At 36.0% G+C, this 5,891-nt stretch overlaps 1 long non-coding RNA gene across 1 annotated transcript; it reads left to right on the top strand.

The window, feature by feature from the left end:
• The first annotated feature begins 1,028 nt into the window (after nucleotides 1-1,028).
• On the top strand, nucleotides 1,029-5,532 carry LOC140135516 (uncharacterized). Its single transcript, XR_011856527.1, has 3 exons — nucleotides 1,029-1,384; nucleotides 2,384-2,463; nucleotides 5,504-5,532. It is a non-coding gene; the product is annotated as an uncharacterized lncRNA (long non-coding RNA).
• Nucleotides 5,533-5,891: the final 359 nt, after the last annotated feature.

Raw genomic sequence — 5,891 nt, 5'->3', positions numbered from 1 at the left:
TTTGGGTCTCGCGATTTGTGGCGATAGCTACGCGTACGCATATTTTTGAGTCCCCGCGACGCGCCTACAAAGCAACCACGCAAAAGCAAATCTAAAATAAAGGGTGAAATAAAAAGATAAACTAATCAAAATATGCTGAACGCTGCCGACGGTAATCACGGAATAATGCAGGAAGCTTTTCAATATTTTAGGTCTACTGGGAGTTTCGTTTCAGCTGGCAGTATCACGCGGTGTGCATAACAAAAATGACGACCTTCATAGCGGGACATCGGAAGAATTTATATAGTTTTAACTTGAGTTCTGAAGGCAAAAATACTACTAAAATGGAAAAATAAAGGATAGGGGACTTTGAATGAGATATTTAATTAAAAGGTGAGCTGAAATTTGGCAGGAAAATTAATCGCGAAGGTGGAAACAAACCAAATAAAAATACGAAATAGAAAAGCTTAAAAAAATACGGGGGTCCTTGGATCGCCGTTACAACAACAACAAAACAAAAAAAAAACTGTTTCGTCCGCGAAACTCCTCAGCATTGTCCTACAAAACATAAGACATAAATAATAATCATATGCACATGTTCTAACATGTTTACGACAATATAATGAACTCAGATGAACACCATATTGATATTTGCCTTGTTGATATGATCAGCTGATCTTTGTTTACATATGAACAGCTGATTACAATAAAAAGAAGAATCGGGCCCCAAAAGTAGTGACGTCATTTTGTCGTCATATTTTAAACTTCGTCGATTTTTGCCTGCTTTTGAGAATACAAAAAAAATCTCTAAAATTTCTAGCGCAGAAAATTCTTTCTTTTCCCCATTTTTCTTTTACAATTTGACCAAAACAAACATTTCAAGATATATGTACATAAACTTTCTTAAACTTGCACTAGATAATTTCGTTTGAATATTTTAGGAGCTCATAGGCCTATTTCCTTTAATCACTGCGTTGTCCTTTTTTAAAACATTTCTTGTTTGCAAGAAAAATCTAGCAACACTTCGTAATTCGTCAATCGTCATGTGATTAATGTCAACGCAACGGTAAACATCAACGCTAATCAATTTCACATATTTCCGGCTTTCCAAAATAATTAAACATTAAATCTATCGTGAATTAATAAACTTTGCATAAATACGGGAACATGGCAGCATGGAAACCAACATCCAAACTACGTTGCATCTATTTTGCAACACATGTGGGACTATAAAAGTAAAAAAGGTGATCATCTAAAATCCAAGATCATGAAGATTCGACTGTGCGGTATATCACAATTCACATGCTATGCAACACGGATGCAACGGCATAATTTATCACCATCTATGGCTGCTCAATTTTGAGATTTCACCATGCAGGGCTGGTGCTAATGAAATGAAATAGAGGTAAGGATGCAATTTAAAATTAATTCCACGTTTTAAATTTCTGAAACATGTTTAGCACATAATAAAAAACATTTCATCATTTTTGTACAACAACCTTCTAATAACATTAACAAGAAATAAAACTACAGCCAGTAGACAGCTGTTGTTGAATTTTGACCATTTTGCAATTTACAAAGAATTTGGATAATTTAGAACTTTGAATTGCTTCTAAGAAAACATCTCACCAAAACATTTTATTAATGATTGAAGTTCTCATTAAATGTAATAAACCAGAGTCACTTGTCATTTTTAGGAGCATTTTGAAATCAAAGTAAACGAAAAATTCAAAAATGCTCGTATTCAGCAAAGTTGCCTTGATTTCTTGATCCTTTCATCTACTCTTGTCTTTGATGGTGGTCGGTGACTTGTAAGCTGTTTCAGTCCATAGAATTTTGCTTGCTGCTGATTTACCATCAAACGACTTGTCCTTCGGCGCTTGCTTGTCCTCCATTTGTCATTCTGGACTTGGATGACAGTCAGTGACTGGTAATAGTAGGGTGCTTCACTTTAACTCTGTAAACTTGAGTTGCCGTTGATTCATCATCAAACGACCTATCCCTCGCTGCTTGCTTGTCCTTTACTGGCTATTCCGGACCTGGTTGGATGACAGTCGCGTGACTCGCGTCGCTCCCGAGTCGGTGACTGGTAGTGGTAGTAGTCTGGCGTTTCACTTGGTGACTTGAGTTTGCTGCCAACTCACTACCAAAAGAGCCGTCTGTCGTCACTTGATGGGTGGCTGGTTCTTCGCTGGATGGCGAGATGTCATTGGCCAACATCGTCATGATGAGTGCTTGGTCATTGCAATCTTGTACTGCCCAAGGCCCAAAGCGATGAATGGCTTTTCACCTGGATGGTGAGAAAAGAGAGGGCCAGGATTTTTCCTTTTTTGGGGGGGGGGCTTTCTCACTTCATGAAACATGTGCAGTAAATAGTATCTTCTCTCTTTTTTTCTCTTTTTAGGGTACTTAGCCACTGGGGACGAGTGACTTCCTATACTGCTGCGGGTACACAGCAGGGGCTTTGCACATGTGGGGCTAGAGGTAAGTAGAATATTTACCTCATTCTTACCATGGAAATAGTAGATCTACTATTTCCATGTTCTTACTAAATGCTAGGGCAGGGCTACATGAACTGGGCTCTCTGGATCACCACCTTGCTGAAATCAAGCGCTATGAAATTGGTGTCCAAATTTAAAATATATATTTATTTTTTTTGCTACCGTACTGTACATCAACTATTCCATTTCTCATGCAACCAATTGCATGACTGACTATTTAAATTCAGTTGATCTTTCCAGTACTGTAAATATTCATTGATTTGACTGTTCCGTAGCTCATGCAACTCAGTTGTATGAGCGACAATTTGACTGAGTCAAATCTTGCACCATTTAATAAAAATGCTAGGTGCATATTCTGAAATCATGTGGGACACAGGTAAGACACCGTCGCACCAACCAGTCCTGAGATCAAGGGATCTACAACCAATCCGTGTAATGCCTTGTAGCAAGTATACCAACATGAGAACAGAAATAAAAATAGGGTTTAGGGCTACATATTTTTTTTTTTTTTTTTTTTTTTTTTTGGACAGGGGCATGAAAGGCACTTTGTAGATATATTCGTAATACTAAACAATTCACATAGCTCTTATCAAAAAAAATAAAAACAATAATTTTGACTCAAAAATTCCTCCCTAGGTCCACAGTCCAAACATGGAAATAATCCACTAATAAAATGATCTCTCATGCACAATATTTATCAATTGAATTTCCTTTGTCATTCACAGGCAATGAACCTAAAACATCCATCCATACTGTGGATAATTTTTTTTTTTTAAATGTATATCCATGCCCTGGATAATACGGCCTAATAATCCATACTCTGGATTTATTCCTTAAAAAAAATGTATATCCATTCCCTGGATAATACAGCCTAATAATCCATACTTCTGTTTTCTGGATAATACCTAAAAAAAATATGTGTCCATACTTCCACATTCTGGACGGCCTAAGATATCCATACTTCGCTTTCTGGATATATACCTAAAAAAAAAATATGTGTCCATACTTCCACATTCTGGACGGCCTAAGATATCCATACTTCGCTTTCTGGATATATACCTAAAAAAATATGTGTGTCCATACTTCCACATTCTGGACGGCCTAAGATATCCATACTTCGCTTTCTGGATATATACCTAAAAAAAATGTGACAACATCATGAGTACTCTGCTATGCTCTTCACTAAGGCTGGCATTTTCGGTCGGGTAAACGGGTACCCGCCTGAGATTACATTACCCGGGTAGGAAATACCTCCCGGTACCGAAATTCAAAAAAAAAAAAAAAAAATTTTTTTTTTAATTTTTTTAAGTTTTTTATTTTTTCGGTTTTGTAGTGTCCCTGGACCTAGACCTAAATGCTAGGATCATTCATGGTTGACCTAAAAAAAAAAAAAATCAAGATATTTTGTTATTTTTAATATGAAAATTGATAATTTGTATTCATGTCATAGTCTATTAATGATTTCAAAATGCATTCAAATTCAATACATTTTGAAATCATTAATAGACTATGACATGAATACAAATTATCAATTTTCATATAAAAATAACAAAATATCTTGAATTTTTTTTTTTTTTTTTTTTTAGGTCAACCATGAATGATCCTGGCATTTAGGTCTAGGTCCAGGGACACTACAAAACCGAAAAAATAAAAAACTTAAAAAAAAAAAATTTTTTTTTTTTTTTTTGCAATTTCGGGTACCCGGTTACCCGCCCGAAAATTGCGGCGGGTACCCGGGTACAAAATTACCCGAAAATGCCAGGCCTACTCTTCACATTTCTGTCTCTGAATACAATCCTCGCATTATAACGTACCCAATTAATCATATCTTTAAAAACATAAGTGCTCTGCTATGTATTCCAAATTTTGTTTCTGAATACAGTCCTCGCATTATAAGCGCACCCGATTAATACCCTTTTTAAAAACATTTAATAGTGCTCTGCTATGTCCTTCAGATTTTTGTGTCTGAATACAATTCTCGCATTATAACGCATCCAATTAACATATTTTTAAAACCATAAGTGCTCTGCTATGTCCTCCAGATTTTTGTTTCTGGATACAATTCTCGCATTATAGCGCACCCGATTAATCACCTTTTTTTTTAAAAACATATAACAGTGCTCTGCTATGTCCTTCAGAATTTTGTCTCTGAATACAATTCTCGCATTATAGCGCACCCGATTATCACATTTTGAAAACATTTAATAGTGCTCTGCTATGCCTTCCAAATGTTTATTTTTGAAAACAATCCTCGCATTATAACGCACACAATTAACAACATTTTTGCAACAACCTAGCCATTAATAGTATTACCTGACTTCCTGGTGATTTTTCTTTCTGGCCTAAATTAAAATGGCCTCCTATTATTGTTGAGCGGTCACAGAGGGCCCTTCTGTAACACTCCTCAGGTAACAATATTATTGGTTTTATGTCCCAGCGACCAGCGCCGGTAGACAGCTTGTGCAACTTGTTGTAAAAAACAACAAAAAAAACCAAACAAGTCACCCCATATACATAAATATACATTCATATATTTTGGGTACCTCATTCCATGGATCGTATCCTTATTTTAAATACTGAATGGCCTAAAATGGACTTCCATCTGCAGTCTTAAGTTTAACTGCCTAAATTATTCCTCTATTAGGGGACCACACATACATGTACTGCACATGTTTAACCAAATTTTTCAAAAATCTTTTCTTGAATATATTTTTAACCTATGAGCTATGTGAACCATTTGTATTACTTTTTACTGCAAATATACACATTGTGCGATTCAGGACCAAAAAAAAAAATATACTTGGTTTTGACATCCATGAATAGGCCTATAATTTTATTATATGGGGCTTGTGCACTTTGGATTTCTGAGAAGGAGTTCACAAAAATAAATAAAAACAGAAAAGCAAGTGAACTGCTCTCTCTTAGGCATTTACCATCTCCAGTTATTTGTATCATGTCACTGTTATTTTGACTCCCTGTTAATTCGCTTTCTAATTCGTCTCTTTTATTCTCATTTTCTACAGGTGCATGATCTTTTTCGGCTGCCGATGAGTCTTCCGAACTCAGGGCGTGCTCCCTCTTCGCTATTCATCACTTGACGGGTTATTTTCCTAATAAAAAGAGAAAAGTATCCCTCCTGACACCATTGCAAGGATGACGCGAGCCTCACGAGGGCGCTGCACATATCATAATATGAAGATGGAGAATAATGCTATGAAATGAACTATTTAATATCTAAACTGAAGAGCAAATAAAAGGACATATTTGAATGACCAAATAATATGATAAGGGCGTCATGAAAGAAAGGCCTATAAATTGGGAACAGGAAGATCATCCATGCGTGATGATGATTGGATGTCGAAGTCGCAATCTCTCAAATCATCTCATATAAAATCAACCATTTACGTATGA

This window comes from Amphiura filiformis, chromosome 16 (assembly GCF_039555335.1).
Source record: "Amphiura filiformis chromosome 16, Afil_fr2py, whole genome shotgun sequence".
NCBI classification, from domain to species: domain Eukaryota; kingdom Metazoa; phylum Echinodermata; class Ophiuroidea; order Amphilepidida; family Amphiuridae; genus Amphiura; species Amphiura filiformis.
Note: the sequence above shows the minus strand (reverse complement) of the source record. Positions and strands in the feature narration are given on the sequence as shown.